This window comes from Archocentrus centrarchus, chromosome 21 (assembly GCF_007364275.1).
Source record: "Archocentrus centrarchus isolate MPI-CPG fArcCen1 chromosome 21, fArcCen1, whole genome shotgun sequence".
NCBI classification, from domain to species: Eukaryota; Metazoa; Chordata; class Actinopteri; order Cichliformes; family Cichlidae; genus Archocentrus; species Archocentrus centrarchus.
In genome coordinates this window covers 1,088,862-1,099,304 of record NC_044366.1, presented here as the reverse complement: position 1 = coordinate 1,099,304, position 10,443 = coordinate 1,088,862, and positions in this window count along the sequence as shown.

The following is a 10,443-nucleotide window of genomic DNA, read 5'->3' as shown; positions in this document are numbered from 1 at the left end:
CCAAAGAAACCACACCCCAGCAGCCCCAATGACTTCAGGCCCATAGCACTCACCTCTGTGGTGATGAAGTGTTTTGAGAGACTCATCAAGACATTCATCACCTCCTCACTGCCCACCACCCTCGACCCACTACAGTTTGCATACCGGCCAGACAGATCCACAGATGACGCCATATCCTTCCTCCTCCACAAGACCCTTTCACACATAGACACTGGTAAGGGGAACTATGTGAGAGTGCTGTTTATAGATTACAGCTCAGCATTCAACACCATAGTTCCCTCCAGGCTGGTCTCTAAGCTGCTGGACCTGGGCCTGGGCCCATCCCTGTGCAGGTGGGTTCACAGCTTCCTGACCAGCAGACCACAGGTGGTACGAGTGGGTCACCTCACCTCATCCTCCCTCACCCTCAACACTGGATCCCCCCAAGGCTGTGTGCTCAGCCCTCTGCTGTACTCACTGTACACCCATGACTGCGAGGCCACGTCAGAGTCCAACGTCATCATCAAGTTTGCTGACGACACTGCTGTTGTGGGACTAATCTCCCACAATGAGGAGACAGCCTACAGGAGAGAGGTCTCCCGCCTGGAGAACTGGTGCCAGGAGAACCACCTCCTGCTCAACGTCAGCAAAACGAAGGAACTGATCGTGGACTTCAGCAGGAAGCAGCAGAGGGACTACCATCCACTTGTCACAAGCTGCATTCTGCTTGGCCTGCTGGTACCTGTCAGCTGCCCTCCGGAGTCCCACAGGCTAACCAAGCCCGATAGGACTCCTTCTTCAGCTTGATGGCTCCCTTCACCTCCGGTGACCACCATCTGGTTTGGGGGTTACCACCACGACAGGCACCAGCCACCTTGCAGCCACAGGCCTGAGCATGGTCCATTCGGACTCAATGTCCTCAGCCTCCCTCGGAATACTGTCGAAGTTCTGCCAGAGGTGGAAGTTGAAGATCTCCCGGACTGGGGCTTCTGCCAGGTGTTCCCAGCGCACCCTCACAATACGTTTAAGTGCACCAGGTCTGTCCAGCATCTTCCCCCGCCACCTGATCCAACTCACCACCAGGTGGTGATCAGTTGACAACTCAGCTCCTCTCTTCACCCGAGTGTCCAGAACATACGGCCGCAGATCTGATGATACGATTACAAAATCGATCATCGACCTGTGACCTAGGGTGTCTTGGTGCCATGTGCACTTATGGACATCCTTATGTTCGAACATGGTGTTCGTTATGGACAAAGTGTGGTTTGCACAGAAGTCCAACAACAAAACACCATTCAGATTCAGATCGGGCAGGCCGTTCCTCCCAATCACGCCCCTCCAGGTCTCACTGTCATTGCCCACGTGAGCGTTGAAGTCTCCCAGCAAGATGATGGAGTCACCAGATGGAGCACTCTCCAGCACCCCACCCAGCGACTCCAAAAAGCGTGGGTACTCTGAATTGTCATTCCGCGCATAAGCGCAAACAACAGTCAGGACCCATTCCCCAGCCCGAAGGCGCAGGGAAACTACCCTCTCGTCCACCAGTGAAAACTCCGACGTGCAGGCAGCAAGAATACCCATCCCAGCTCACTGCCTCTCACCGAGGGCAACTCCAGACTGTAACAGAGTCCAGCCCCTCTCCAGGAGACTGGTTCCAGAGCCCAGTCCATGTGTTGAGGTGAGCCCAACTATATCTAGCTGGTATCTCTCCACCTCACGCACTAGCTCAGGCTGCACCCGACCCCTACGCGTCCTGCGGGTGGTGGGCCTACAGGAGGGTGGGCCCATGTAACCTCTTCGGTCTGCACCCGGCCAGGTACAAAGGGCTAATGCCCGACCACCAGATGCTCTCCCTTGAGCTCCCTCCCCAGGCCTGGCTCCAGGGTGGGGCCCTGGTAACTCTATCCCAGGCAGGATAAACTGTTCCCTCGTTGTTGCAGACATAGGGGTCTTCTGAACCGCTCTTTGTCTGGACCCTCACCCAGGACCAGTTTGCCATGGGAGACCCTACCAGGGGGACAAGCCCCCAGGCAACATAGCTCCTGGGATCACTGGGACACACAAACCCCTCCACCACAATGAGGTGGTGATTCACGGAGGAAGATATGCCTATTCAGTTTGAAACTCTAATCTAATAAATCAAAAAAATTATCACTAAAAAATAATAACCAACAGAAATAAATAAAAGTGATACCTCTCACATTTAATAGACAAGCTGTGTGCCTCACTGACAACACAGTGTTGCTGTTGCACTTTACAGCCCTGCATTTAATAATTGGCCAATCAGGCCAATTATTTAGCAGTGACCTTTTATGTCTTGCCCTCCTTGTCTGAGGTGTCAAAGGTCATCTTTTGGACAACTGTCACTCAGCAGTCTTCCCCATGATTGTGTAGCCTGCAAAACTAGACTGAGAGACCATTTAAAGGCCTTTGCAGGTGTTTGGAGTTAATTGAGAAGCTTGAGAAGTGTACCAGATTTCAGGGTATTCACTGTTCTTTAAGTGAAATTAATCCATGGAGCTTACAAAGTCAGTATGCTGCTGGCCCCACAACCCCAGACAAGTGGATAGAAATGGATGGATATATACACATATATATACATATATATATATATATATATATGTATATACATACATATATATATATATATATATATATATATACATATATATATATATACATATATATATATATATATATATATATATATATATATATATATATATATATATATATATATATATATATATATATATACATATATATATATATACACATATACATATATATATATATATATATATACATATATATATATATATACATATATATTATATATATATGTATCTATATATATCTGTATATATGTATATATATATATATATATATATATATATATATATATATATATATATCTATATATATCATATATCTAATATATGTATATATTAGGGGTGGGACTTTAACGCGTTAATTTCGATTAATTAATTACGGGGAAATTAACGCGTTAAAAATTTTAACGCATTTTAATCGCACTTTGCACCGTGGAACGTTTCTCAGTGCGCGAGTTCCCGGCATACAGATTATATCGACGCACAATGTCCAAATTAGGGGCCGCATCCTGCGAAGGACCCGGCCCACGTCTTTCGTAGCCCACGAAGACCGCAAAGCCGGAAGTGAGCGGCTAGCCTTCATATCAGCTGCCGTCACCTCTGCGTAGCTCATGAGGCGGGGCAAGATGGCAGCGTGATAACACGTAGTTTGTTGAGCTCTCGGCACCAAACTTTAATATAAAATTTCCACATTTGTAAGCAAAGTTTATTCTGAATATACTCCTGCTTGAACTAAGTCTGACAACCTTTGGAGCCTTAAAAATGCCCAAGTCAGCCAGAAAAAGTGATGCCTGCGGTGAGAAACAAAACCAAGCTAGCATCGCAGCTAACGACCACAACTATAATGGCAGCATGGACTGCACGGTGCTTCCGCCGAATGAAGAGGACTTCCCGCCGCTGCCGATCACCCCAAGTAAGCCTCCTCCTGCCAAGAAACCCACTCTACTCAAATCCCATGACACAGACGTCTTTGGCTCGGACAATGCTGTCCGCACATTATCAAACCTGATCAACTCCAGAAGCGACGCGCTCGAAAGCTTGGTAGACACCATTCGCACTGAGTTAAAAGTGATGAACGAAAAAATGACTCTAATTGAAAAACGAGTGGAGAAGAATGAGGCGTCAGCTTTGAAATGCTTTATACGCATCGCTGACCTGGAAAGCTATGGCAGGCGGTGGAACCTGAGGCTGCAGGGACTTCCAGAGGACGAAAAGGAAAATGTACGTGCGGAAGTCATCAGTATATGTCAACAGGTGCTTCCATCTGAGAAAGAGAAACTTCTCGACGCCATAGATGTAGCTCATCGGCTGGGGAAAAGGCGCCATGACAACCCGAGGCCTCGTTGTGTTATCATCAGGTTTGTGTCCCGGCGGCACAGGGAGGAGCTGTGGAAAGCAGCGAAGAACAGTGCCTTTCTACAGTCAAGAGGTCTGCGCTTCACGGAGGACCTGACCATGGAAGAAAGGGAGCACAGACAAAAACTGTGGCCCGAGATTAAGAAAGCAAGAGAGGAAGGGAAGACGGCCTACTTCGTTGGGGGGAGAGGTTTTATCAATGGCGCAGAGATACGGCCATAGTGGTGAAGAGAATCTATTTATCCTAAAGAAGTACGGCAGCTGTTTAACCAATTTTGTCAGGCTCATTTTGTTCTTAGGTTCGTCTGCCTGGAGTATAGTTAGCCACCATTTTCTTTAAAAAAAAAAATAAATAAAAAAATTAAGAAATAATAACGAGGGGGGATTAGAAGTCGTTAACACTGTTTATTCTATCCCTAATAGAGCTGTGTTTTCTAAAAAGAGGGGCTCTATATACATATTTAACTGTTTAAGGCTTTATTATAAATTTAAGGAACTCAAAAGGAAAATGAAGGTTTCACTGAGTTACTGTTTAATCACTTTTCCTGTTTAGTGTAATATAGCATATTGGTGCTGATCTCAACGTTGCACACTAAAACTACTTAAAGTTTACTCGAAGTTTTTTCTTTGTTTACTATTGCTTAATTCTGTTAAGTCTATCTCTAATATCTCTTAATGCTAGGGGTTTGCGTAACAATGTTAAGCGCAAAGCTTTATTTCTTTTTGCCAAGCAGTTCAGAACAGACCTTGTCTATCTACAAGAATCTCACTCTGTGCCAAATGATACCAACTACTGGAAATCGCAGTGGGGTAACTCCATTTGGCTCTCTCATGGCACAGAGCATTCAGCGGGGGTCACTACATTAAAGAACAGGTTTAATGGGGATGTTTTATGTACTAAGTGTGACCCTGCTGGTCATTTCATTTGCCAAACCATACAATGTAACGACCAGATATACATAATATGCAACATGTATGGGTACAGTTCAAGACAGGAAAATAACAATCTCATTGCATCTATAGAGGATATACTGCTAAGCTGTTTATCCAAATTTCCAAATGCTAAGTTACTGTTAGGAGGTGACTTTAATATTGTACTTGATAGTGCCATTGATAAATGGCCTCCAAGGTCAACAAATAGAACAAATACAAATTACACTGCATTCATGGATAAATTTAATCTTGAAGACATATGGAGAGTAAAATATCCTAATAAAAATGCTTTTACATGGAGCAATAAAACAGGGTCCAAGCAATCTAGAATTGATTTTTGGTTAATTTCCCAGGGTTTTAACAAAAATGACATTGAGGTGGGCATACACCCCACTCCCCTCACAGATCATAAGGCTATATATGTTAAAATAAAATTATCCGTCTCTCAATTAGGTGCTCTCCATTCAGGATACTGGAAACTTAACAGCTCAGTACTAACGAATGAGGTGGTAAAGAGAGAGGTGATGCGTATGATTTCACACTTTTGGTCTAAAGCCAGAAAAGAGGAACAATTTGGCGTCAACTGGGAGCTTCTGAAGTTCGAGCTTGGTACTTTTTTAAGAAAATTCAGCAGTGATTTAGCCAAATCTAGAAAAATTGAGGAGTTAAATGTGGTGTCAAGGATCACTTGTTTGTCTAGTAAAACCCCAGATACATTGTCAGAGGGTGAAAGACTAGAACTCTCAATTCTGCAAACTAAATTAGACACACTGTATAATCTGAAAGCTAAAGGTGCCTTTGTCAGATCTAGAGCAAGATGGCTGGAGGAGGGAGAACAAAATTCTCACTACTTTTTCAATTTAGAGAAACACCACTCCAAGATTAACAGTCTCAATAAGCTAAATGTGAATGGGGTGCTTACAGATGATCATAAGATAATATCCATATACTGTAGTCAATTTTATGCAGAATTATACAGTTCCAAATTTTGCCAGAGGTCGGCTGATGCCTTTCTGAACTCCGTAACAGCTAAAAACATCTCCGAAGATGAGATGGAGCTGTGTGATGATCCTATTAGACTTGAGGAGGTTATAGATGCAATCAATCAACTAAAAAATAATAAGTCACCTGGCACTGATGGTCTGGTCTCAGAATTTTACAAATCTTTCACGGAAGATCTGGCTCCCTTTCTCTTTGAGGTTTATTTGGAAAGTATAGAAAATGAACAACTTCCTCCAACCATGACGCAAGGACTAACAACACTAATTCCCAAATCCAATAAAGACACTGTCATGGTCCTGGGCCGTCTGCCCAGCATTTTGTGTTTAGTTCTGTCTTCCCTGAGTTTTGTTGTTTTTCAGTTGTTTTGATACGTTTGTTCCCCTCGTCCCTGTCTCCCCTGCTCCATGGTCTTGTCATGATGTCTTGTCCCTGACCTCCTGTGTTTTCATGTTGAGTTTATTCCTAGTGTTGTGACTAGTCTGTGTCTCTGCCCCGTGTCTGTGTGCCAGTCCCCCGTATGTAGTCTGCGTGCGCCTTGGTTAGTCACTTCCTGTATTATTTTGACAGTCGTATGTTCCCTGTGCTTTGTGTTTAGTTTTGCTTCCCATGTTGTTAGTTTCATTTGCTTCACCTGTTGTTCCCTGCTGTTTCCTCTTGCCCTGATTACCCAGTGTGTACTTAAGCCCTCAGTTTTGTTTTGTTCTCTGTCGCGTCGTCTTCAGTGTTCCCTCGCTGTGTGTCTCCCTGCTCCTCCTCAGGTTTTTGTTTAGTTCCTTCCCAGTATAGGTTTGTTTTGTATTTTTCCAATAAATCCTGTTTGTTTGAGTCTGCATCCTGGGGTCCAATTCTGCCTGCCACACACACACGCCATGACAGAACGACGCGACCATTTCAAAGACCCCGCGGACTCAGACCTGTGTGAACGGCAGCTAGCTGTGCAAGCTCACCTGCAGGAAGTGGTGAGGAGGAAGCCGTGGCTGGCTCCCGAGTATGAGGGACAGCTCCGCCGCTCTCACCGTGCTTGGGGAGACTCCAGCTGGGTTAAAGGGTCTCCGCGTCAGAGCTTGCCGCTCTCTCCACCTCCGCCGCCACAGCCCTGTTCTTCAGCCGCACTGCAGCAACCGCTCGATACCACTGCCCCACCTCTACCCCAGCCTTTAGGGATTAAGCTGGGCGGGTTCTCCCTGGCATCAGATTCGCCTCCACCGGCCTCGTCATGCCCCAGCACACCTCCTTCACGACCCGCTACGCCGGCACGTAAGCGGAATTCTCAGCGCCACAGGAGTAAAGCGAAGCTACCAGATTCTGACTCGTCTCCTGCATCGGCCACTGTGAGTTCTCGGCAGCCTTCTATGGATGAAGGCTGTGTTGACATGAACAGTAATAACTTTGTTTTGACACCGGTCCCCGAAACCTCCACCTTGCACACAGCCACACCTCACCACACAGAATCCATTCTTTCTCCGATTGATCCGGCAGACACCGCTATTTTCATGGACAAGGAGCTCAGACCGGAGGTTCACAGATTTTTCAGAATCTCCTCCCGGATTTACAACTGCTCTGACTCTAAGGCTTTTTCCGTTGGTTTTTCTGCTGTGCTTGGTCTTTTGAATGCTCACCCACGCTTGCTGCTGTCGCCCACTATCGCAGGATGGATGAACTCAGCTGTTCGTGTGGAAGCCCACATCAGAGCACTGAACTCACAATCTTCGCCCGCTACAGCAACCACCAAGCCTCACTCTGCACCCGCTCCTGTTCCGCGGGTGGGAGCACCTCAGCCTCAGCAACCCACGCCGCCTGCAGCAGCTCCTCCCCAGTCACTCCCGTCTCAGTCAGCTGTAGCTCCAGCCGCTCTAGTTCCCCCTGCCTCAGCTTTGCCCCCTTCAGTGGCGTCACTTCCCTTAAATCCCTTGGTCTCTCCAATCAGTTTAGTTTCATCTTCAGTTCTAGTCGCAGTCTCTTCGGTTTCCTCCGTGCCCTCTGTCCCCGTAGTCCCTCAGGTCCCCGTAGTCCCTCAGGTCCCCGTAGTCCCTCAGGTCCCCGTAGTCCCCCAGGTCCCCGTAGTCCCCCAGGTCCCCGTAGTCCCTCAGGTCCCCGTAGTCCCTTACTCTACTTCCACTTCTGGTCCCCCAGTCCCTCAGGTCCCCGTAGTCCCTTCAGCTCTCCCTAGCGCCCGGCCTGCTTCCACGCAGCCGGCTCTCCCTAGCGCCCGGCCTGCTTCCACGCAGCCGGCTCTCCCTAGCGCCCGGCCTGCTTCCACGCAGCCGGCTCTCCCTAGCGCCCGGCCTGCTTCCACGCAGCCGGCTCTCCCTAGCGCCCGGCCTGCTTCCACGCAGCCAGTCGTCTCCCGGCCTGCTTCCACGCGGCCAGTCGTCTCCCGGCCTGCTTCCACGCGGCCAGTCGTCTCCCGGCCTGCTTCCACGCGGCCAGTCGTCTCCCGGCCTGCTTCCACGCGGCCAGTCGGCTCCCGGCCTGCTTCCACGCGGCCAGTCGTCTCCCGGCCTGCTTCCACGCGGCCAGTCGTCTCCCGGCCTGCTTCCACGCGGCCAGTCGTCTCCCGGCCTGCTTCCACGCGGCCCCTAGTGCTAGTTCCCTTAGCTTCAGTCCCTTCAGTTTTGGTCCCCTTAGTCTCCCCGGTCCCTCAGGTTCCCTTTGTTCCCTCCTCTGGTCCCTCAGCTCCTTTAGTTGTGGTTCCCCCTGCAGCCTCAGTCCCAGCCTCCTCTGCTCCTGCTCCCCCGACTCCGGTTTCCCCGCAGTTAGCTTCAGTCCCCTTACCTCTTCCGCAGTCAGCTTCCCCAGTGTCAGCTTCCCCGTCCTCAGCTTCCACGCTCTTAGCGCCCTCCGTGTCAGCTCCCCCAGTGTCAGCCTTAGTTCCCCCAGCTCCCTTAGTCTCTCAGGTCCCCTTAGTCTCCTTAATTCCCTCCTGTGCTTCCATTCCTGGTCCCTCGTTCCCCCTAGTTCCCTCAGCCTCCCTGCAGTCAGAGTCCATAGCGTCAGCTCCCTCGCCCTCCATAGCGTCAGCTCCCTCGCCCTCCATAGCGTCAGCTCCCTCGCCCTCCATAGCGTCAGCTCCCTCACCCTCCATAGCGTCAGCTTCCACGCACCCCCCATCACATGCACCTGGTCCATCCCCCAAGCAGCCCCAGCTGCTCAGTGAAGTAGCTGTGTGCCCTACACCGCAGACCCAGCCTGCACATTCGGAGCCTCACCTTGTAGGCCCCGTTCAGCCCAAGGGTCCGGCTCAGGCGGAGCCGTGTTTGAAGCCCAAGGGTTACGCTCAGTTGGAGCGTTGGGCTCAGTTCGAGCCTCCTGCCTCGTCTCGCCGCCGCCTGGAGCGCGGTCGGCCCTCAGTCTCGTCTCGCCGCCGCCGCCGCCTGGAGCGCGGTCGGCCCTCAGTCTCGTCTCGCCGCCGCCGCCGCCTGGAGCGCGGTCGGCCCTCAGTCTCGTCTCGCCGCCGCCGCTGCCTGGAGCGCGGTCGGCCCTCAGTCTCGTCTCGCCGCCGCCTGGAGCTCGGTCGGCCCCCTGCCTCGACTCCTCGCCGCCGCCGCTGGTGCCGCGGTCGGCCCCCTGCCTCGACTCCTCGCCGCCGCCGCTGGTGCCGCGGTCGGCCCCCTGCCTCGACTCCTCGCCGCCGCCGCTGGTGCCGCGGTCGGCCCCCTGCCTCGACTCCTCGCCGCCGCCGCTGGTGCCGCGGTCGGCCCCCTGCCACGACTCCTCGTCGCCGCCGCTGGAGCCGCGGTCGCCCGCCTGAGAGGTTTGGACTCTGCTTTTTGGCCCCTTGGCCTGGACGGCCCCCTGAACTATGGACTGTTTGTTCCCCCTGGCCGTTGCTCTTTTTGTTTCTGTTTTTGTCATTGCTCCTGAACTGTTTCTTGTTTTGACCCCCTGTTTTGGACATTGGAGCTCTCCGGCCTTGTGCCGTCGCTTTTTGTTTCATCCAGTTGTTTTTTTTTTCTCATCCCTGTGTTTTGTCCCTGTTTTTGGACTTTGTCCCGGCCTTGTGCCCCTGCTGTTTTTGTTCTAACCTTGTGATTTTGATGTTTTGCTCCCTGCCTTTGTTGCTCCCTGCCTGGTTTTGTTTTTGTTCCGGTCCCTCCGTCCTGGTCCCCCGCCTCCCTCCCTGGTCTGGTTTTGTTTCCTGTTTTGGCCGTCGGGTGCCGGCCTTTGAGGGGGGGGTGCTGTCATGGTCCTGGGCCGTCTGCCCAGCATTTTGTGTTTAGTTCTGTCTTCCCTGAGTTTTGTTGTTTTTCAGTTGTTTTGATACGTTTGTTCCCCTCGTCCCTGTCTCCCCTGCTCCATGGTCTTGTCATGATGTCTTGTCCCTGACCTCCTGTGTTTTCATGTTGAGTTTATTCCTAGTGTTGTGACTAGTCTGTGTCTCTGCCCCGTGTCTGTGTGCCAGTCCCCCGTATGTAGTCTGCGTGCGCCTTGGTTAGTCACTTCCTGTATTATTTTGACAGTCGTATGTTCCCTGTGCTTTGTGTTTAGTTTTGCTTCCCATGTTGTTAGTTTCATTTGCTTCACCTGTTCTTCCCTGCTGTTTCCTCTTGCCCTGATTACC